The sequence below is a fragment of the Bos javanicus genome, chromosome 10 (assembly GCF_032452875.1).
Source record: "Bos javanicus breed banteng chromosome 10, ARS-OSU_banteng_1.0, whole genome shotgun sequence".
In the NCBI taxonomy this organism is placed as follows: Eukaryota; Metazoa; Chordata; class Mammalia; order Artiodactyla; family Bovidae; genus Bos; species Bos javanicus.
In genome coordinates this window covers 53695597-53720489 of record NC_083877.1, presented here as the reverse complement: position 1 = coordinate 53720489, position 24893 = coordinate 53695597, and the positions used below count along the sequence as shown (strand labels likewise).

At 39.4% G+C, this 24893-nt stretch overlaps 1 pseudogene; it reads right to left on the bottom strand.

Moving 5' to 3' along the window:
• Positions 1-676: 676 nt before the first annotated feature.
• Positions 677-24525, bottom strand: LOC133255229 (tigger transposable element-derived protein 1-like; annotated as a pseudogene).
• Positions 24526-24893: the final 368 nt, after the last annotated feature.

Below are 24893 nucleotides of genomic sequence, written 5' to 3'. Positions count from 1 at the left end.
TTCTCCGTTTTTTGTTTTATCATGTTTGAAACTATGTTATTTTGGATGTAAAAAGTCAGGATTTGAATTGTTGCTTTGATGAATTTATGCTTTTATCTTTAGGAAATGCTACCATATATCTCTAGTACACTTCTTGCCGTGAGGTTTACCTTGTCTGATATTAGTGTAACCACACAAGCTTCCTTTACATTATGGTTTGTATGATACATATTTTCATTATTTTGCTTTCAATCTGTGTACTCGTATTTAAAGTGTAACAACACACACTTGAGTTTTTTTTTTTAAATCTGGTCTGGAAATCTGCTGTTTCGTTGAAGTGTTTAATCCATTTGCACTTCATATAATTACTCATATAATTGACTTATTCTTTTAATTTCTCTCGTCTATTCTTTCTTTTTTCTTTCTCTCCTATTTTTTAGAATTAATTTTTTTAAATTCAGTATTACTTCTTTGGGCTTCCCAGGTGCCTCAGTGGTAAACAGTCTGCCTCCAATGCAGGAAACATGGGTTCTAACCCTAGGTTGGTAAGATCCCCAGGAGGAGAGCATAGCAATCCACTCCGGTATTCTTACCTGGGAAATCCCATAGACAGAGGAGCCTGGCAGGCTACAGTCCATGGGGTTGCAAGAGAGTCAGACACAACTTAGCTACTAAACAATGAAAAATTATTTCTTCACTAGTTTTTCTTAAATTCAGGCTTACTGAGGTATACCTGAATAAAAATAGTGAGGTATTCACCATTTTTACTATATAGTTCTTTGAGTTTTTACAAATACCATCACTATCAAGATGCAGGCATACCTTGGAGATATTATTGCACATTCAGTTCCAGACTGTCACAATAAAGTGAATACCACAGTAGAGTCATGTGAATTTTTTGGTTTTCTAGTGCATATAAAAGTTGGGAGGTGATAAAATTCCAGTTGAGCTATTCCAAATCCTGAAAGATGATGCTGTGAAAGTGCTGCACTCAATATGCCAGCAAATTTGGAAAACTCAGCAGTGGCCACAGGACTGGAAAAGGTCAATTTTCATTCCAATCCCAAAGAAAGGCAATGCCAAAGAATGCTCAAACTACTGTACAGTTGCACTTATCTTACATGCTAGTAAAGTAATGCTCAAAATTCTCCAAGCCAGGCTTCAGCAATATGCGAACCATGAACTTCCTGATGTTCAAGCTGGTTTTAGAAAAGGCAGAGGAACCAGAGATCAAATTGCCAACATCCGCTGGATCATCGAAAAATCAAAAGAGTTCCAGAAAAACATCTATTTCTGCTTTATTGACTATGCCAAAGCCTTTGACCGTGTGGATCACAATAAACTGTGGAAAATTCTGAAAGAGATGGGAATACCAGACCACCTGATCTGCCTCTTGAGAAACCTGTATGCAGGTCAGGAAGCAACAGTTAGAACTGGACATGGAACAACAGACTGGTTCCAAATGGGAAAAGGAGTTCGTCAAGGCTGTATATTGTCACCCTGTTTATTTAACTTATATGCAGAGTACATCATGAGAAACGCTGGACTGGAAGAAACACAAGCGGAATCACGATTGCCAGTAGAAATATCAATAACCTCAGATATGCAGATGACACCACCCTTATGGCAGAAAGTGAAAAGGAACTAAAAAGCCTCTTGATGAAAGTGAAAGTGGAGAGTGAAAAAGTTGGCTTAAAGTTCAACATTCAGAAAACGAAGATCATGGCATCCGGTCCCATCACTTCATGGGAAATAGATGGGGAAACAATGGAAACAGTGTCAGACTTTATTTTTTGGGGCTCCAAAATCACTGCAGATGGTGACTGCAGCCATGAAATTAAAAGACGCTTACTCCTTGGAAGGAAAGTTATGACCAACCTAGATAGCATATTAAAAAGCAGAGACGTTACTTTGCCAACAAAGGTTCGTCTAGTCAAGGCTATGGTTTTTCCTGTGGTTGTGTATGGATGTTAGGGTTGGACTGTGAAAAAGGCTGAGTGCTGAAGAATTGATGCTTTTGAAGTGTGGTGTTGGAGAAGACTCTTGAGAGTCCCTTGGACTGCAAGGAGATCCAACCAGTCCATTCTGAAGGAGATCGGCCCTGGGATTTCTTTGGAAGGACTGATGCTAAAGCTGAAACTCCAGTACTTTGGCCACCTCATGGGAAGAGTTGACTCATTGGAAAAGACTCTGATGCTGGGAGGGATTAGGGGCAAGAGGAGAAGGGGACAACAGAGGATGAGATGGCTGGATGGCATCACTGACTCAATGGACGTGAGTCTGAGTGAACTCCGGGAGTTGGTGATGGACAGGGAGGCCTGGCGTGCTGCGATTCATGGGGTCGCAAAGAGTCGGACACGACTAAGCGACTGATCTGATCTGATAGTCTGTTAAGTGTGAAATAGCATTATATCTTTAAAAATATATTGAATTTAATTAAATAATATGTTACCACTGAAGAATATTAACCATCACATGAGTGTTCAGCAAGTCATAATCTTTTTTTTGGTGGAGGGTCATGCCTCAATTATTTTTTAAAGAGTGGTTTTATTTATTTGTTTATTTTTGGGTGTGCTGAGTCTTTGCTGCTGCATGGGCTGTTCTCTAGTTTGGGAGAGTGGGGGCTACTCTCTAGTTGTGTTACATAGACTTCTCATTGTAGTGGCTTTTCTTTTTGTGGGGCATGGGCACTAGGTGTGTCGGCTTCAGTGGTTATGGCACATGGGTTCAGTAGTTTCATTCCTGGACTCTAGAGCACAGGCTCAATAGTGGTGGTTCCTGGGCTTAGTTTGCACTGTATGGCTTGTGGCATCTTTCCGGATCAGGGATTGAACCCATGTCTCCTGCTTTGGCAGGCAGATTCTTTACCACTGATCCATCAGGGAGGCCCATGCCTCGAAGTTGCTGACTGATCAGAATGGTGGTTGCTGAGGATTGGGGTGGCTGTGGCAATTTCTTAAAATAAGACAGAGATGAAGTTCGCTGCATCAGTAGGCTTTTGCTTTCACAAACAATTTCTGTGTAGCTTGCAGTGATGCCATTTGATAGCATTTTACCCACAGTAGGACTTCTTTCAAAATTAGAAGGTTCTTTCAAAACCTTGCCACTGCATATTCACAGCATCTTTACCATCAGTAAATTCCATCTGAAGAAACTACTTTGCTCATTCATAAGAAGGCACTCCTCGTTGGTTAAAGTTTTATCTTGAAACTGCATCAATTCAGTCACATTTTTAAGTTCAATTTCTAATACTAGTTCTCTTGCCGTTTCTACCACATCTGCAATTATTTCCTCCACTGAAGTTTTGAACCCCTCCAAGTCATTCAAGAGGACTGGAATCAACTTCGTCCAATTCCTGTTAATGTTGATATTTTGACCTCTTACCATGAATCCTTAATGTTCTTAATGGTATCCAGGATGGTGAATCTTTTCCAGAAGGCTTTCAATTTACTTTGTCCAGATCCAGCAAAGGAATCCCTATCCATGACAGCTATAGCCTTACAAATTGTATTTGTTAAAAAATAAAATACTTGAAAGTTGAAACGACTCCTTGATCAGTGGGCTGAAGAATGGATGTTGTGTTAGCAGGCATGAAAACAACATGAATCTCACGTATCTCCATTAGAGAGCTTGATGACTAGGTGTGTTATCAGTGAGCAGTGATGTTTCGAAAGGAATCTTTTTTTTCTGAGGAGTAGGTCTTAACAGTGGGCTTAAAATGTTTAGTAAACCATCTTGTCAGCAGGTGTCCTGCTCTCCAGGCTTTGTTGTTCTGTTTATAGAGGACAGACAGGGTAGATTTAGCGTAATTTTTAAGGGCCCTAGGATTTTCACAATGGTAAATGAGCATTGGCTTCAACTTAAAGTCACCAGCTACATTAGCCTGTGATAAAGTCAGCCTGTCCTTTGAAGCTTTGAAGCTAAGCACTGACTTGTTTTCTTTAACGGGCAGTCCTAGATGGCATCTTCTTCCAGTATAAGACTGTTTTGTCTACACTGAAAATTTGTTGTTTAGTGTAGCCATGTTTATTACTGACCTTAGCTAGATCTTCTGGATAATTTGCTGCAGCTTCTATATCAGCATTGCTTCTTCACCATGCACTGATATGTTATGAAGATGGCTTCTTTCCTGAAACTTCATGAACCAGCCTCTGCTCACCTCAAACTTTTCTTCTGCAGCTTCCTCACCTCTCCCAGCCTTCACAGAATTGCAGAACACTGGGCCTTGCTCTGCATTAGGCTTCCACTGGAGAGAATGTTGTGGCCATTTTAATCTTGTATGCAGACCACTGAAGCTTTCTCCATATCAGCAATAAGGCTGTTTTGCTGTCCTGTCATTCATTCCTTTACTGGAGTAGCACTTTTAATTTCCTTCTAGAACTTTGCATTTGTAACTTGGTTAACTGATGTAAGAGGCTTAGCTTTGGGCCTGTGTCAGCTCTCTGTGTGTCTTCCTCACTTAGCTTAATCATTTCTGGCTTTTGATTTTAAATGAAAGCATACAACTCCTCCTTTCACTTGAACACGTGTAGGCCTTTGTAGGGTTATTAATTGGCCTAACTTTAAGATTGTTGTGTCTTGGCAAACAGGCCTGAGGAGAGGGAGCAAGATAGAGGAAACACAGGTCTGTAGAGGAGTCAGAACACACACATTTATTAACTTTGCTCTCTTACATGGGTGTTGTACATGGTGCCCCAAACAGTTGCAACAGTGACATCAAAGATCACAGAGCAACATAACAGATATGCTAATAACAGGAAATTTTGAAATATATGAAGAATTATCAGAGTGTGACAGAGAAATGAAAGCAAATGCTATTGGAGAAACGGCACTAAGAGACTTGTTCAATGTAGGGTTGCCACAACCTTCAATTTGTAAAAAATGTTGTATCTGTAAACTACAATAAAGTGAAGCACGATAAAATAGGCATGCCTATATGTTGTTGTTCAGTCACTAAGTTGTGTCCGATTCTCTGCAACCCCATGGACTGCAGCACACCAGGCTTTCCTGTCCTTCACTATCTTCCAGAATTTGTCAAAACTCTGTCCATTGAGTTGGTGATGCCATCCAACCATCTTATCTTCTGTTGCTCCTTTCTCCTCCTGCCCTCAATCTTTCCCAGCATCAGGGTCTTTTCCAATAAATTGACTCTTCCCATCAGAGGGCCAAAGTACTGGAGCTTCAGCATCAGTCCTTCCAGTGAATATTCAGGGTTGATTTCCTTTAGGATTGACTGACTTGATCTCCCTGCAGTCGAAGGGACTCTCAAGAGTCTTCTCTAGCATGACAGTTTGAAAGCATCAATTCTTTGGTGCTCAGCATTCTTTAGGGTCCTGCTCTCGCATTCTTACATGACTTCTACACTTCTCCCCAGAATTGTGCCTGTGCTTCTTTGCAGTGAATCTTTCCCTATTTGTTGATAAATAATCAAGTTATTCCCAGTTTTTCACTATTATGAATAATGCCTATAACTTACTACCAAATTTTGGTGATTTTGAACAGATTTGCTAGGAACATTTGCATACAGGCTATGACAAGAGTGAAGTCTGTATGCAGGTCAGGAAGCAACAGTTAGAACTGGACATGGAACAGACTGGTTCCAAATAGGAAAAGGAGTACGTCAAGGCTGTATATTGTCACCCTGCTTATTTAACTTCTATGCAGAGTACATCATGAGAAACACTGGGCTGGAGGAAGCACAAGCTGGGATCAAGATTGCTGGGAGAAATATCAATAACCTCAGATATGCAGATGATACCACCCTTATGGCAGAAGGTGAAGAAGAACTAAAGAACCTCTTAATGAAAGTGAAAGAGGAGAGAGAAAAAGTTGGCTTAAAGCTGAACATTCAGAAAACTAAGATCATGGCATCCGGTCCTGTCACTTCATGGCAAATAGATGGGAAAACAGTGGAAACAGTGGCTGACTTTATTTTTCTGGGCTCAAAATCACTGCAGATGGTGATTGCAGCCATGAAATTAAAAGACGCTTATTCCTTGGAAGGAAAGTTATGACCAACCTAGATAGCATATTCAAAAGCAGACCTTTGCCAACAAAGGTCCATCTAATCAAGGCTATGGTTTTTCCAGTGGTCGTGTATGGATGTGAGAGTTGGACTATAAAGAGGGCTGAGCGCCAAAGAACTGATCATAAAGGAATCAGCGAACCAAAATGGACTGGAATGGGTGAATTTAATTCAAATGACCATTATATCTACTGTGGGCAAGAATCCCTTAGAAGAAATGGAGTAGCCATCATAGTCAACAAAAGAGTCCGAAATGTAGTACTTGGATGCAGTCTCAAAAATGACAGAATGATCTCTGTTCATTTCCAAGACAAACCATTCAATATCATGGTAGTCCAAGTCTATGCCCCAACCAGTAATGATGAAGAAGCTGAAGTGGAATGGTTCTATGAAGACCTACAAGACCTTCTAGAATTAATACCCAAAAAAGATGTCTTTTTCACTATAGGGGACTGGAATGCAAAAGTAGAAAGTCAAGAAACACCTGGACTAACAGGCAGATTTGTCCTTGGACTATAGAATGAAGCAGGACAAAGGCTAATAGAGTTCTGCCAAGAGAATGCACTGGTCATAGCAAACACCCTCTTCCAACAGCACAAGAGAAGACTCTACACATGGACGTCACCAGATGGTCAATACCGAAATCAAATTCATTATATTCTTTGCAGCCAGAGAAGGAGAAGCTCTATACAATCAGCAAAAACAAGACTGGGAGCTGATTGTGGCTCAGATCATGAACTCCAAGTTGCAAAATCCAGACTTAAATTGAAGAAAGTAGAGGAAACCACTAGATCATTCAGGTATGACCTAAATCAAATCCCTAACGATTATACAGTGGAAGTGAGAAATAGATTTAAGGGACTAGATCTGATAGAGTGCCTGAAAAACTATGGACGGAGGTTTACAACATTGTATAGGAGACAGGAATCAAGACCATTCCCAAGAAAAAGAAATGCAAAAAAGCAAAATAGCTGTGTGAGGAGGCCTTAACAAATAGCTGTGAAAAGAAGAGAAGCAAAAAGCAAAGGAGAAAAGGAAAGATATACCCATTTTAATGCAGAGTTCCAAAGAATAGCAAGGAGAGATAAGAAAGCCTTCCTCAGTGATCAGTGCGAAGAAATAGAGGAAAACAATAGAATGGGACAGACTAGAGATCTCAAGAAAATTAGAGATACCAGGGGAACATTTCATGAGAATATGGGCTCAATAAATAACAAAAATTATATGGGCCTAAAATAAACAGAAGATATTAAGAAGAGGTGGCAAGAATACACAGAAGAACTGTACAAAAAAGATCTTTATCACCCAGATAATCACGATGGTGTGATCACTCACCTAGAGCCAGACATCCTGGAATCTAAAATCAAGTGGGCCTTAGGAAGAATCGCTACAAACAAAGCTAGTGGAGGTGATGGAATTCCAGTTGAGCTATTTCATATCCTGAAAGATGATGCTGTGAAAGTGCTGCACTCAATATGCCAGCAAATTTGGAAAACTCAGCAGTGGCCACAGGACTGGAAAAGGTCAGTTTTCATTCCAATCCCAAAGAAAGGCAGTGCCAAAGAATGCTCAAACTACCATACAATTGCACTCATCTTACATGCTAGTAAAGTAATGCTCAAAATTCTCCAAGCCAGGCTTCAGCAATATGTGAACCGTGAACTTACAGATGTTCAAGCTGGTTTTCGAAAAGGCAGAGGAACCAGAGATCAAATTGCCAACATCTGCTGGATCCGAAAAAGCAAGAGAGTTCCAGAAAAGCATCTATTTCTGCTTTATTGACTATGCCAAAGCCTTTGACTGTGTGGATCACAATAAACTGTGGAAAATTCTGAAAGAGATGGGAATACCAGACCACCTGACCTGCCTCTTGAGAAATCTGTATGCAGGTCAGGAAGCAACAGTTAGAACTGGACATGGAACAGACTGGTTCCAAATAGGAAAAGGAGTTCGTCAAGGCTGTATATTGTCACCCTGCTTGTTTAACTTCTATGCAGAGTACATCGTGAGAAACGCTGGGCTGGAAGAAGCACAAGCTGGAATCAAGATTGCCGGGAGAAATATCAATAACCTCAGATATGCAGATGATACCACCCTTATGGCAGAAAGTGAAGAAGAACTAAAAAGCCTCTTGATGAAAGTGAAAGAGGAGAGTGAAAAAATTGGCTTAAAGCTCAACTGAATGTTTTCTGAAGATCATGGCATCCCGTCCCATCACTTTATGGCAACTAGAAAGAGAAACAGTGGAAACAGTGGCTGACTTTATTTTTTGGGGCTCCAAAATCACTGCAGAATCTGACTGCAGCCATGAAATAAAAAAAAAAATAAAAGGAGGACTTCTAAGTTTTTCCAAATAGAAGATTTTTTTCAGAAATCTTTTAAATTATGTTATGAAGGCTTATTTTATATGACTTTAATTATTTTAAATATGTTATTTGATTTATGGTCCAGAATATCATTTATCTTGATGAATGTTTCATATTTTCTTGTAAATATGACATATGTTGTTTTTGGTTGAGTGTTTTATGAAAATTAATTAGTTTAATTTGTTTGACCTGTTGTTTAGGTCTTCTAATTTCTTACTGACTTCTGGTGTAATTGTTTTGTTGATTATAGAAAGAAAAATATTGAAATCACCAATCACAACTTGGAATTTTTCTTTATTTTTTCAATTCTACTCTCTTTGCTTCTTGTATTCTGTATGTCCATGTGCACTTAATATTTTTTTATGTATTCTTAGTGAATTTATAATTAGTCATTATGTAATTTTTCTTTTTATCTCAGGTAGTATTCCTGTTCTAAGGTCCGTTTTCTGATATGAGTATTGCCTTCCTGGCTTTCTTTTGATTAGTATTTGTATAGGCTCCTCAGGTTCCAATCTGTTATGCCAGCTTCTATAACCACCAAAGACCCATGAGTTTTTCTTTCACCCATTTTACTTCTAATACCTGCACCATATCTAATCTGTAATCCAAGCCAAGAACTAGCCAATTCATCCAGGGAAAAAACTGCTTGCCAGCATGACTTTTTTGAAGGGGTTCTTCCACCTTTGGAGTATTGTTCAGCCCTTTTTTCTTCCACATCACTATAATGTCTTTAACAATACTAGTTAAAGAATTTCTTTATTTTTCTAATTGTTGCATCTGAAACATTGGCCTAATGCAACCTATTAAATTGTATGTATAACTTTATAGTTTGTTAATTTAAGGGGAAAAAACATTGTTCATATGCTTAGCAAGGATAGGACTTTTTTTTTTTTTAAAGGTTTACTTGATGTTTGTATTTAGAAATATGCCTCAGGGGGTTATAGTTCTTGTGTTCTACAGTATTTGAAACTACCTGCCTTCATATTGTGTTGAGAAGAGCTTTAGGAGAAGAATAGCATATAGGACGCTTTGGATTCAAAAGTAAACTGTATTAAACATGAGAATTATCAAAGTTTTAAAAATTAAGACTTGTTTATTATACAAGTATTATAGTGAAGATGGGTCAAGGAGGATTTTCTCCATTATTGAGGAAATCATGAAGATGGCAAAGCTGATTCAAGGAAGATTCTGAGGAACTCAAGATTCCTTTCCTTTCCGGTGAAAGGAAAGCTGAAAAGAATTTGCTTACAGCTGTAAACTAGTGTGCTGCGATTCATGGGGTCGCAAAGAGTTGGACACGACTGAGCAACTGATCTGATCTAATCTGATCTGATAAACTAGTTAATGTCCCGCAGGGCAAGAAAACCTAAACAACTGGGGTTACCTTTATTTCCAGAGAGAAATAAAAAATTAATATCTAATTTTATAGAATCTAGCTCCTGTGCTGTGCTCAGTCACTTCAGTCATGTCTGACTCTTCTAGACTTTATGGACTGTAGCCCGCCAGGCTCCCTATCCATGGGGTTCTCCAGGCAAGAATCCTGGAGTGGGTTGCCATACTCTCCTCCAAGGAATCTTACCAACACAGGAGTCGAACCCGTGTCTCTTACATCTACCTACATTGGCAGGCAGGTTCTTTACCACTTCCCAGCACCACCTGGGAAGACCAAATAGTAAGTCAAGCAAAAATATAATTCCCTAATCAGGAATTAAATAATATTTGGATAGAGCCATTAGTGCTTTAGAATAACAGGTAAAGACAAAGAATCAGATCAGATCAGATCAGTCGCTCAGTCGTGTCTGACTCTGCAACCCCATGAATCGCAGCACGCCAGGCCTCCCTGTCCATCACCAACTCCCGGAGTTCACTCAGACTCACGTCCATTGAGTCAGTGATGCCATCCAGCCATCTCATCCTCTGTCGTCCCTTTCTTCTCTTGCCCCTAATCCCTCCCAGCATCAGAGTCTTTTCCAATGAGTCAACTCTTCGCGTGAGGTGGCCAAAGTACTGGAGTTTCAGCTTTCAGCAGCGTTCCTTCCAAAGAAATCCCAGGGCTGATCTCCTTCAGAATGGACTGGTTGGATCTCCTTGCAGTCCAAGGGACTCTCAAGAGTCTTCTCCAACACCACAGTTCAAAAGCATCAATTCTTCGGTGCTCAGCCTTCTTCACAGTCCAACTCTCACATCCATATATGACCACAGGAAAAACCATAGCCACGACTAGACAAACCTTTGTTGGCAAAGTAACGTCTCTGCTTTTGAATATGCCTATCTAGGTCATATCAGTAAACAAAGGATGTTGAGCTACCAAGCCATCAGCACCTGTAGCCACCCCGAACCCCCACCCAGTGGTGCACCCTGAGGGGATTCAGGATTGAGAAAAACGGGATACTGGCTTGAGTAGTTAAGGCGCATGCGTTGTTCAGTCGCTAAGTTGTGTCCGATCCTTTGTGACCCCATGGATTGCCACACACCAGGCTTCCCTGTCCTTCACTATCTCCTGGAGTTTGCTCAAACTCATGTCCATTGAGTCGGTGATTCCATCCAACCATCTCATTCTCTGTCACCCCCTTCTCTTCCTGCTCTCAATCTTTCCCAGTATCAGGGTGTTTTCCAATGAGTTGGCTCTTCCCATCAACAGGTGGCCAAAGTATTAGAGCTTCAGTTTTAGTTTCATTTCCTTTAGGATTGATTGGTTGGATCTCCTTGCAGTCCAAGAGACTCTTAAGAGTCTTCTCCAGCACCACAGTTCAAAAGCATCAATTTTTCAATGCTCAGACTTCTTTATGGTCCAATTCTGGAGGCAGAGGGAGGGCAGTGGTGGGGAGCCTACACACGTCACCTGGTTAGGGTGCATATCTGAAGAATAATTTCAGTAAATCCAGAATCTTGCATGTCCCCATACATAGAAAAGTAATAAACTCATTAACTTGAGATGTCTACTTTTTCTTCAATTAGCAGCAATCTTTTGATGTTAGACAACCTGGGTTTTTTGTTTTGTTTTTGGCCAGAATTCCTATATATCCTGGCTCCTCCCTTACTGGTTGCGAACAGTCCCTCAAAGCTGTTGAGAGGCTATATCCTTGGCTTAAGTTCTTAGTAAGTCTGCTGAATAAAACATATTTCTTAACTTTCAGGTTGTGTTTTTTTTTTTCCAGTCAACATAGTAAAAATGTATGTACCTATCCTTTTGTTTTATTTACAAATATAAAAATATTTTTCTCAATGTAAATATATTGTTATTCAGTCACCCAATCATGTCTGACTTTTTGTGACCCCCATGGTCTGCAGCATACTGGCCTTCCTGTCCCTCACCATCTGGAGTTTGCCCAAATTCATGTCCATTGCGTTAGTGATGCCATCCAGCCATCTCAAGCTCTAATGCCCTCTTCTTCTGCCCTCAATCTTTCCCAGCATCAGGGACTTTTCCAGTGAGTCAGCTGTTCACATCAGATACATCAGATGACCAAAATACTGAATCTTCAGCTTTTTGGAATGCTGAAGGAATATTCATTCCTTCCAGTGAATATTCAGGGCTGATTTTGATTGACTGATTGGATCTCTTTGCTGTCCAAGGGACTCTCAGGAGTCTTCTCCAGCACTATAGTTCGAAGGCATCAATTCTTTGGCACTCAGCCTTCTTTACAGTCCAGCTCTCCCAACCGTATGTGACCACTGGGAAGACCATAGCCTTGACTACATGGACCTTTGTTGACAGAGTGGTGTCTCTGCTTTTCAACACAGTCTAGGTTTGTCATAGCTTTCCTGCCAAAAAGCAATCATCTTCTGATTTCATGGCTGCAGTCATCATCCTCTGATCTTAGAGCCCAAGAAGAGGTAATCTGTCACTGTTTCCAACCTTTTTCCCTCCTATTTGCCATGAAGTAATGGGGCTGGATGCCATGATCTTAGTATTTTTAATGTTTAATTTTAAGCCTGCTTTTTCACTCTCCTCCTTCACCCTCATCAAGAGGCTCTTTAGTTCCTCTTTGCTTTCTGCCATTAGAGTGGTATCATCTGCCTATCTGATGTTGATGTTTCGCCTGCTTGTCTTGATTCCAGCTTGTAACTCATCCAGCCCAGCATTTTACATGATGTGCTCAGAGTATACCTGGCTGGCCTAGTGGTTTTCCCTGCTTTCCTTAGTTTGAGCCTGAATTTGCTATGAGAAGCTGATGATCTGAGCCACAGTCAGCTCCAAGTCTTGTTTTGGCTGACTGTATACAGCTTCTCCATCTTCAGCTACAAAGAATGCAATCAATGTGTAAAATGGTCTCTCATGTTGTTGAAAAAGGGTGTTTGCTATGACCTGTGCGTTCTCTTGGCAGAACTCAGTTAGCCTTTGCCCTGCTTCATTTTGTATTCCAAGGCCAAACTTGCCTGTTATTCCAGGTATCTTTTGCTTTTATTTTCCAATCTGCAATGATGAATAGAAGATCTTTTTCTGGTGTTAGTTCTAGGATGTCTTGCAGGTCTTTATAGAACTGATCAGCTTATTTGGCATCAACGATAGGGGCATAGACTTGAATTACTATGAATGGCTTGCCTTGAAAAGGAACTGAGATCATTCTGTCATTTTTGAGGTTGCACCCAAGTGTTGCATTTCAAACTCTTTTGAGTTTGAAACTTTATTGATTATGAGGGCTACTCCATTTTTTGTATGGGATTCTTGCCCACAGTAGTAGATAGATATAATGGTCATCTGAATTAAATTTGCCCATTCCCAGCCATTTTAGCTCACTGATTCCTAAGATGTCAATGTTTATTCCTGCTTGAACATGTCCAATTTATCTTGATTCATGGACCTAACATTGCAGGTTCCTTTGCAATACTGTTCTTTGTAGCATCAGATTTTACTTTCATCAGCAGACACATCCACAATTGTGTGTTGATTCCACTTTGGTCCAACCACTTTATTCTTTCTGGGGCTATTAGTAGTCGTTATCCGCTTTTCCCCAGTAGCAAATCGGACACCTTTCAACCTGAGGGGACTTATCTTTCAGTGTTGTATCTTTTTGTCTTTGTATATACAGTTCATGAGGTTCTTACGGTGGTTTGCCATTACCTCCTCCAGTGGATCATGTTTTATCAGCATTCTCTACTATGACCTGTCTGTCTTGGGTGGCCCTACACAGCATGGCTCATAACTTTATTGAGCTACACAAGCCCCTCCACCACAATGAGGCAGTGATCTGTGAAGGGGGTAACTCTATTAACATGTAGCAAACTTCTCAGGAATGTTAAACGTGTGTACGGAAAAGCAGAAAATGTGCTATAAGAATTGAGAGATAATTTAGAGGCATTTCTCTTCTATGATCTTTACTAATAACTTTAGCTGGCCTTGCAGGAAGTACCTGTGGCATTAGGGAAATGACGTTTGTTATTTATTGTTAAACCCTCACATTGTGTAACTCTTGAAAAATACACATATTCTTATGCAGGAATAATCTTAACAGAAGGGGTAACCCCCTTTTATCTTCTGAATATTCTGCTGCTGCTAAGTCACTTCAGTCGTGTCCAACTCTGTGCGACCCCATAGACGGCCTCCCACCAGGCTCCCCTGTCCCTGGGATTCTCCAGGCAAGAACACTGGAGTGGGTTGCCATTGCCTTCTCCAATCATGAAAGTGAAAAGTGAAAGAGAAGTCGCTCAGTCTTGTCTGACCCTCAGCGACCCCATGGACTGCAGCCTTCCAGGCTCCTCCATCCATGGGATCTTTCAGGCAAGAGTATTGGAGTGGGGTGCCATTGTACCCAAAGGCAAAGATGGGGTTGTGATTATGATAGATGTAATTTCTGTGCATAAGGGATAAATTATGTGAGCCAAGTTAAATAATGTATAATTTCGCTGCTATAAATAAAAGTAACATTATGCCTACTTTGACCATTTTCAAGTAGACTTACAAGAAAAGGAAACATTGTCCACATGAAGGATACAAAAGAAGTAACTCCCTCAGGATATTTTTAATTTTAGAGAACCAATGTCCTGAAGAAAGTTATATGAAGAGAGATGTAACAGAATCATTGGAGCTAGGAATGATTTCCACATTTGTCAGTCACTGGCTGAATCATTTAAATTCTCAACCCAGATTTTATGCCTAAGAGTGAACATTAATTAGAAAAACAAATGTTACTACAAAGCCACATGAATAACTAATGCCTGGCATAGATCTGATAAAGTAATTTCAGCCAAAGATTTGTGTTGGGGTATCAGTCAGTGAATTAAGCCAGAAATCAAAGCAAAGTTGTCCCTTTATAGCTTCAGAAAGACTGAATGACTTCAATTCTTTTGAGTTTAGAGGTACTCCAGGAATTCTTTTTTAAATGGTTATTAAGAAAGTTATTGTGTGTGTGATAGAAAACTTGCATTGAACAGGTTGAATGACCTCTGAGTTATTTGCATATTACCTTCAGCATTACAAAAGTGCTGGTGTTCCTGAATATTAGAGGTCCTAAAACAACAGACCTTTAAAGATATTTGTGTCACAGAATGGGAAAAAGAAAAATAGAACCCTTTTAAGGCAAATGAAAAGCAAATTCCCCAAAAGATATTAGTATATGGGTTTAAGTCCTCAGATGGGAGCTTCCCTGGTGACTTAGATGGTAAAGTGTCTGCCTACAATGCGGGAGACCTGGGTTCAATCCCTGGGTTGGGAAGATCTCCTGGAGAAGAAAATGGCAACCCACTCCAGTATACTTGCCTGGAGAATCCCATGGACGGAAGAGCCTAATAGGCTACAGTCCATGGGGTCGCAAAGAGTCGGACATGACTGAGTGACTTCCTTTTTACTTTAAGTCCTCAGATAGTCAAAATAACTAAAAAGCAGAAGAAAACTGTGATATCTTTATAATGAAGTAATTTTGTAATATTTTTGCATGTTGAAAATAAGGACGGTCTTTGACCTAGGAATTTGTGGCAATTGGTATGGCTGACTGCATATAGGCAGTCTTCATGCCTATTATATTTTATACTTCTGCTCCTCCTTCTAAGAACTACAGGTTGGGAAATTTGATCTATCCACAGATGATGAGATGATATGGATTCATGCTAATAAGATTCACAGGGTACTTTCTTATCAATTAGATTATCAGTTGCTTTTCATTTATAATATAAGGCATTTCTGACCTAAGTTGAGAGACTAGCTACTCCATTAAATGCTGATGTTCTCTCATTCTAAGCTACTTCTCTCAACTCATAAAAAAAATATTATTAACCTTTCTCATTAGTATAAGTGCAAAAAATGCTAAACAAAATGTGAGAAAGAGAAAGCAACAATGTGTGTTTTTAATCTTCCAGACCAAAAAGATTGTATTCCAGGAAAGAAATCAAGATTCAACATTCGGAAGCTTTTCCTGTGATACATTATATAAATAAGTCATATAAAAATCAAATCATCTCAACAGATGCCAAAAGGGCATTTAATAAAACTCAAACCATTCATATTCTCTAAAATAATAAAAGAAGCAGAAGATATTAAGAAGAGGTGGCAAGAATACACAGAAGAACTGTACAAAAAAGATCTTCACGACCCAGATAATCACAATGGTGTGATCACTCACACTCACCGGGAGCCAGACATCCTGGAATCTGAAGTCAAGTGGGCCTTAGAAAGCATCACTACAAACAAAGCTAGTGGAGGTGATAGAATTCCAGTTGAGCTGTTTCAAATCCTGAAAGATGATGCTGTGAAAGTGCTGCACTCAATTAGCCAGCAAATTTGGAAAACTCAGCAGTGGCCACAAAACTGGAAAAGGTCAGCTTTCATTCCAGTCCCAAAGAAAGGAAATGCCAAAGGGTGCTCAAACTACCACACAATTGCACTCATCTCACACGCTAGTAAAGTAATGCTCAAAATTCTCCAAGCCAGGCTTCAGCAATTCATGAACTGTGAACTTCCAGATGTTCAAGCTGGTTTTAGAAAAGGCAGAGGAACCAGATATCAAATTGCCAATATCTGCTGGATCATCGAAAAAGCAAGAGAGTTCCAGAAAAACATCTATTTCTGCTTTATTGACTATGCCAAAGCCTTTGACTGTGTGGACCACAATAAACTGTGGAAAATTCTGAAAGAGATGGGAATACCAGACCACCTGACCTGCCTCTTGAGAAATCTGTGTGCAGGTCAGGAAGTAACAGTTAGAACTGGACATGGAACAACAGACTGGTTTCAAATAGGAAAAGGAGTACGTCAAGGCTGTATATTGTCACCCTGCTTATTTAACTTCTATGCAGAGTACATCATGAGAAACTCTTGCCTGGAGGAAGCACAAGCTGGAATCAAGATTGTTGGGAGAAGTATCAATATTCTCAGATATGCAGATGACACCACCCTTATGGCCGAAAGTGAAGAGGAACTAAAGAGCCTCTTAATGAAAGTGAAAGAGGAGAGTGAAAAAGTTGGCTTAAAGCTCAACATTCAGAAAACGAAGATCATGGCATCCGGTCCCATCACTTCATGGCAAATAGAGAAACAGTGGAAACGGTGTCAAACTTTATTTTTGGGGGCTCCAAAATCACTGCAGATGGTGATTGCAGCCATGAAATTAAAAGATGCTTACTCCATTGAAGAAAAGTTATGACCAACCTAGATAGCATATTCAAAAGCAGAGACATTACTTTATCAACAAAAGGTCCGTCTAGTCAAGGCTATGGTTTTTCCAGTGGTCATGTATGGATGTGAGAGTTGGAATGTGAGGAAAGCTGAGCGCAAAAGAATTGATGCTTTTGAACTGTGGTGTTGGAGAAGACTCTTGAGAGTGAGTCCCTTGGACTGCAAGTAGATCCAACCAGTCCATCCTAAAGGAGATCAGTCCTGGGTGTACATTGGAAGGACTGATGTTGAAGGTGAAACTCCAATACTTTGGCGTTTCGAAGGTGAAACTCCAATAATTTGGCAATACCTGATGCGAAGAGCTGACTCATTTGAAAAGACCCTTATGCTGGAAAAATTGAGGGCAGGAGGAGAAGGGGATGACAGAGGATGAGATGGTTGGATGGCATCACCGACTCAATGGACATGGGTTTGGGTCAACTCCCAGAGTTGGTGATGGACAGGGAGGCCTGGTGTGCTGCGGTTTATGGGGTCGCAAAGAGTCGGACACGACTGAGCAACTGAACTAAACTGAGATAGTCACTTCCTTAATAAGGTAGAGCGTTTGTATTTCAAACCACCAGTAGATATCAGATTTTAAGTGAAAACAGAAAAGGAATATTTATTAAAAGTGGGCATAATATTATGGTATTACCACTTAATATTGATTTGGAAGTTCTGGTTAGTGCTATAAAGATGAACCAGAAATAGGTAAACTCTCATTATTTGCAAATTATATTATTTTACATCAAGAAACTTCATTTGAATTTCCTAAACCATTAGTATTAATATGATTTTATTAAAGCAGTGAGTGTAAGAAAAATGTATATTGGAAAGTGGGAGAAATCACAAGCTGATACCTGAAGGGTGGTTAAGAGTTACCAAGGTGAAGTGGGACAAACAGGAACTGAATTCCTTGGTAAGACCCAGGGGCAAGAGGAGGCATCTGCTGCCTGAGGGAGTCAAGGAAGTTCACTGTTTATTTTCGTAGGAGTTGGTGCGATTCCAGACAAAACTTCAATGGAATGTTCTGGAACTTCACAAGTTGTTTTAGAGTCCTTTCTGGATAAGGAATGTGCCACTATTATGACTAGTGAAAGGAAGAAACAAGTTTGAGAACTGAATGTGTAATATGAACCAATTTGTGTAAAAATTGGTAATGGGGAGCTAGATATTATATGTGTTTTTATAAATATATACGTGGACAATTTCTGGAAGAATGCACACACACAAAAAAATGTAAACAGTGACTGTCAAAGAGCAGAACTGAGAGTTTGAAAGGAACATGAAGGAAGGGAGCTGTTTTATTTGCTTTATACTCTTCAATATTATTTGCATTTTTCTATGACTGTGTTGTAAATTTTTTATAGCACTGTTTTGAAACAATTAGCAGATAATCCCCAATGAAAATATTTCTAGAAGAAAAACAAGAAAATATGTTTGAAAACCATCTGTTAAGTTTGGTCCTACTAAAATTAAAGAATATAATATAACTTGCAGTTATAAACATGCCTAAATACTGGGCCAAGAAGAAATAATCAATGGCACAAGATAGCTCAGAAATAAACTTGAATATAAAGTGAAAGCAATAAAGGACATATCATTAATCAACAGAAAAAGGAGTAATTCAGTGAATTATTTTGGAGCAATTGTTTAGCAATTTGGAAAAAAAAATCATAGATTTTTACCTCTTAAAAAAACATCAAAATAAATTCCAGATGGTTTGAGTCAAATTTATATAAGCAATTTAAAACAAGAAGAACAGAAGTGAATATTTATCAAACTTTTGGAAGGAGATAGCTGAAAAGCAATAGAAAAAATTAGGGAATTATTTAACTATGTGAACATCTAAAACAGTATGGTTCTGGCATAAAAAACTCAAAATGGTTAAAGATTTAAATGTAAGACCTGAAACCATAAAACTCCTTGAAGAAAACATAGGGGGAAATCTCCATGATACTGGTCTTGGGAATGATTTTTTTTGTTGTTGTTGTTATGACACTGAAAGCATAGGCAACAAAATAATAAGTGAATGGAAATATATCAAACTAAAAAGCCTCAGTGTAGCAAAATAAATAATCAACAAGATGAAAAGGCAGCTCACAGAATGGTAGAAATTATTTTCAAGCCATATATTCAAGATATATAAGGAACCCATATATAAATAGCAAAAAGTCAAATAATCTGATTTTTAAATGGCAAAGGACTTCAAAAGACATAGAAACAGACAGTAGGTACACGAAAAGGTGTTTAACATCAGTAATCGTCAGGAAAATGAAAATCAGATATCACCTCACCCCTGCTAGGATGGCTTTTATCAAAAAGGCAAGAAATAGTAAGTGGTGGCAAGGATGTGGAGAAAAGGGAACTCTTGTGCACTGTTGGTAAAAATGTAAATTGGTACAGCCATTATGAAAAACAGTGTGGTGACTCATAAAAAGTTAAAGCTAGCACTACTATATGTTTTAGAAATCTGACTTCTAGATGTACATCCAAAAGAAATGAAATCACTGTCTCAGAGATATCTTCACTCCCATGTTCACTTATTTACAATACCCAAGATATGGAAACAACCTAAGTATCCATTGATGGTTGAATGGAGAAACGAAATGTGGCATATATGTATTATTTGGCAGTAAGAAAGTAGGAAATAGTTCCATTTTCAACAACAAGAATGAAACTTTAAGGTATTATGCTAAGTGAAATGTCAGAAAGACAAATACAGTATGATCTCATTTACACATGCAGCTAAACTCATAGAAACGGAGAGTAGATTGTTAGCTAAACCAGGGATTGAGGGATGGGGGAAATGGGGAGATGTTAGTCAAAGGGTACAAACATTTAGTTATAAGATGAATGTGTCCTGGATTTACAGTATACAGTGTGGTGACTATAGTTCAAAATATTGCATTGGATTCTTCAAAGTTGTTAAGAGGGTTGTTGTTTAGTTGCTAAGTCCTGTCTGACTCTTTGGCAACCCCATGGACTGTAGCCCGCCAGGCTCCTTCTGTCCATGGCATTTCCCAGGCAAGACTACTAGAGTGGGTAGCCATTTCCTTCTCCAGGGGACCTTCTTGACCCAAGGATCGGACCTGCGTCTCCTGCATTGGCAGGCAGATTCTTTACCATGTGCTGCTGCTGCTGTTGCTAAGTCGCTTCAGTCATGTCTGACTCTGTGCGACCCCATAGACGGCAGCCCACCAGGCTCCTCTGTCCCTGGGATTCTCCAGGCAAGAACACTGGAGTGGGTTGCCATTTCCTCCTCCAATGCATGAAAGTGAAAATTGAAAGTGAAGTCGCTCAGTCGTGTCCGACTCTTAGCGACCCCATGGACTGCAGCCTACCAGGCTCCTCCGTCCATGGGATTTTCCAGGCAAGAGTACTGGAGTGGAGTGCCATTTACCATGTGACGAGGGTACAAACACAAAAAAAATGGCAACTGTGAGGTGATGGATGTGTTCATTTTTTTTTTTTAAGTTAATAATAGTAGAAACTGAGTGATGAGAGAGGATGTTGAAGAGATTTATGGGAAATCTCTGCTTTCCACTCAATTTTCCTATAAACTTAAAATGACTTTAAAAATATAAGATTTATTAATTAAAATAATTGTCTATATAATTTTAACCATGTTGGGTTTGTTGAGACTTGCTTTATAGTTATGTGTTAGTTGCTCAGTCTTTCTGAGTTGTGTGACTCTTTTCGACTCCATAGTCTGTCCATGGAATTCCCTAGGCAGGAATACTGGAATGGGTTGCCATTCCCTTCTCCAGAGGATCTTCCTGACCCAGGGATCAAACCCGAGTCTCCTGCATTGCAGGCAGATTCTTTGCTGTCTGAGCTACAGTATAGCCTAATTTTAAAGTAATATTTTGTGTGTGTTTGGAAAAAATGTGTATGTTTTACATTAATCCTTTATTTAGGTCAGTTTTCTTAATTTGGGGGCTTCCCTGGTGGCTCAGATGGTAAAGAATCTGTCTGCAATGCAGGGGACCTGGGTTTAGTCCCTGGGTTGGGAAGATCCCCTGGAGAAGGGAATGGCTACCCACTCCAATATTCTTGCCTGGGAAACCCCGTGGACAAACAAGCCTGGCAGGCTACAGTCCATGGGGTTGCGAAGAGTTGAATACCTTCACTTTCCTTAATTTTATGCATGTCTTCTATATATCAATACTTATTTTGTGTGTGCCTATTTGGCAAATATTTGTTTAAAAATTTTGAGACTATACTATTTAGGATTATACAAATTTAAAACATTTATATTGTCCTGGCCAGTTGCACCTTTTTCATTCTGAAATGATCTTTTTGTCTCTTGTAATGTTTTTTGTATTGGCATTTTATTTGTTTGATATTAACATAGCAAAAAGCTACACAGTTTTTTAAAAAACTATAGTTGATTTAGAATGCTATACTAATTTCTGATGTACAGCAAAGTGACTCAGTTATATACGTATATACATTCTTTTTCAATATTCTTTTCCATTGTAGTTTATCCCAGATATATTTTCCTGTGTTATACAATAGGACCCTGTTGTTTATCCATCCTAATGTAATAGTGTGCATCTACTAACCAAACTCCCAGTCCATCCCTCTCTCTCCTCCTACACTAGCTTTTTAAGAAGGAGTTTAGTATTTGCATGGCATACCTTTTTCTGTGCTTTTCTTTGAATTTTATTGTTTTAGACCTGTTTCTTGTAAATATCATATATTTATATCATGTTATTTTACCTAGCCTGAATCTCTTTTCTAGAGCATTAAGTCTGTGTCACACAATTCCTGACATACTTGGGTTTAAAATCTGTCATTTTACCTGTGATTTCTACTTGTCTCACTCTTTCTGTTTCTTTTTCTCTTCTTTCTTGCCTTCTTTTTGACTTCTTAAGTATTTTAAATGTATACATTAGGCTTCTCTTCTCCTACTGGTGACTTTAGAAATTTGAAAATATGTGCCTAACTTATCAAAATGAACCAATTCCTTTAGTCTTTTCCAGCACACTATCTAATTTTTGAGAGCATATTAAGTTCATTTCCCATCTCCATGGAATATTGTAGAATTTTAAAATTCTGTGTTGTGATTTTTTTTTTAATTTTACAAGACTTTATTGTCTTGTAAAATGACTTTTATTAAGTCATTGTTCACATTTAGATTTACCTATTATGTCCACCTTTTTTGTTCTTTATTCCTTATTGCATGTCAGATCTTCCATTTGAGATTTTTTTCTTTTTGCCTGAAGTACATCTTTTAGAATTTGCCTTCAGAATAAAGCGGCTTCCCTGGTGGCTCAGACTGTAAAGCATCTGCCTGCAGTAGCATCTGCCTGCAGTGCAGGAAACCTGGGTTTGATCCCTGGTTTGGGAAGATACCCTGGAGAAGGCAATGGCACCCCACTCCAGTACTCTTGCCTGGAAAATTGCATGGATGGAGGAGCCCAGTAGGCTGCAGTCCATGGGGTTACTAAGAGTCGGACACGACTGAGTGACTTCACTTTCACTTTTCACTTTCATGATTGGAGAAGGAAATGGCAACCCGCTCCAGTGTTCTTGCCTGGAGAATCCCAGGGACAGAGGAGCCCATGGGCTGCCGTCTGTCAGGTCACACAGAGTCGGACACGACTGATGCAGCTTAGCAGCAGCTGCAGCAGGAGCCTGGTAGGCTCCAGTCTATGGGGTCACAAAGAGTTGGACACAACTGTGCGACTTCACTTTCACTTTAGAATGTACCTTTGTCTTGGTACATAGAATCCAAGGTTGGCAATTATTTCCTTTAAGAACATTTAAAGATATTCTCCTGTCTTCTGGCCTCCATTTTTCCTATTGAAAAGGAAGTCAACAGCTGACCTTTAAGGTGATCTTTTATATCTGGCTTCCTTTTTCTTTGGTGTTCTGCATTTTCACCATGATGCACCTAGATTGTGATTTCTTTTTATTTAGCTTATTCTATTTGACTCTGTGGATTGTTGTCGTTCATGAGTTCCAGAAAATTCTTAGCCATAATTATGAGTTTTACAAATATTTCCTCTGTCCACCCTCTCTTTCCTTCCTCCTAGAATTCTGACAAATGTATGTTAGACCTTGTCACTCCATCCCCATGCTTTTTAATGTTTGTTTCAAATTTTTCTATGTTTTTCTCTTATATGCTGCATTCTAGATAATTTCTTCTAACATTTTTTTATTCATTTATTCTTTCTTCAGCTGGCTAGAACCAACTGGCTGATAAGGACATCCATTACATTCTTTATTGTGATCAGTATGTATTTTTTCTTTCTAGAAATTTCTGATTGGTCATTTGAGGTCTATTTTGTCCTGCTGCTGCTGCTAAGTCGCTTCAGTCGTGTCCGACTCTGTGCGACCCCATAGATGGCAGCCCATCAGGCTCCCCCGTCTCTGGGATTCTCCAGGCAAGAACACTGGAGTGGGTTGCCATTTCCTTCTCCAATGTAGGAAAGTGAAAAGTGAAAGTGAAATCGCTCAGTTGTGTCTGACTCTTCACGACCCCATGGACTGCAGCCCACCAGGCTCCTCTGTCTATGGGATTTTCCAGGCAAGAGTACTGGAGTGGGGTGCCATTATAGATAAAATTTCAAACATATTTTTCTTTCTTTAAACACAGTAGGAATAGAGGGGTTTCAAGTTTATATCTGAATACTTTGTATTCTATTTATTATGTATTTCTACATCTATTTATTATGTATTTTCTGCTGGTTTTCATTAATTTTTTTCTCCTTGGCCACATCACATAAATATCCTGAGGTTTTGCCCATAATTTTTTTAAATTGCAAAACTAATATATGTTCATTGTAAAGAATTTATTTGGATATCTAATTTTGTGTGATAGCAGATCGTAGCTTGTGGGAACTTAGTTCTCTGACCATGGATCAAACCAGGGCCCTTGGCAGTGAAAATGCAGAGTCTAAACCACTGGACCACCAGGGAAGTCCCTTGTTTTCATTAATTGTTTCTTTGCCTTTTTCTATGCTCTTTTTTTTTCTTAAACTGTGTATGACTCTTTTTGCAAATTACTGATGGGGTTTCTTTGGGACCTATAATTAAGGTGGGTTTCCCTGGTGGCTCAGTGGTAAAAAAATGGGCCTGCCAACGCCTGTCAATGCAGGAGATGCGGGTTGGATCCCTGGGTCAGGAAGATCCACTGGGGAAGAAAATGGCACTCATTCCAGGACTCTTGCCTGGAGAATCCCATGGACAGAGGACCCTGGTGGGCTACAGTCCATGAGGTCACAAAATAGTTGGATATGACACTGACTAAACAACAATAGTTAAGGTACTTGTAAAATTTTCCTATTGCTGCTATAACAAATAACCACAAATTTAATCACTTAAAATCACACATTTTATTCTCTAATAGCTCTGAATTTTAAAATCAGGGTGTCAGGAGGGCTGTGTTCCTGCTGAGGACTCTGGAAGAATCTGTCTCCTTGTCTCTTAGCTTCCGAGGCTGCCTGTAGTCATTGACTTCTACCTCTTTCTTTGCACAGTTCGAACTCTGCTTCCGTCACCACATCTCCTACTTCTGACTCTGATCCTCTTGCATCTTTTGTATTAGAACCCATATGATTACACTGGATCTACCTGGACAATCCAGGCTAAGCTCCTGTCTCAAGATTCTTACTTAATCACATCTGCAATGTCCCTTTTACCAAGACAAGTATTAACATATTTACTGGCACCATGGATTAGAACATGTACACCTTTTGTTCTGGGGAACAGGGAGAGGTATGATTCTACTCACCACAGTACCTTCTCCACAGAGTATTTGTGTTTGCTTCTGCCAGGGTCCTATCCAGGACCGTCTCTCAAAATAAGTTTATGACTTGAGGTTTTCTTGACCATTTTGTGATTTAAATCTAGGCTGCTCATGCATGGGAAGATACACTGCATAGTTACAAATTCTTAGGGGCTTTAATCCTTTCTTTTTGAA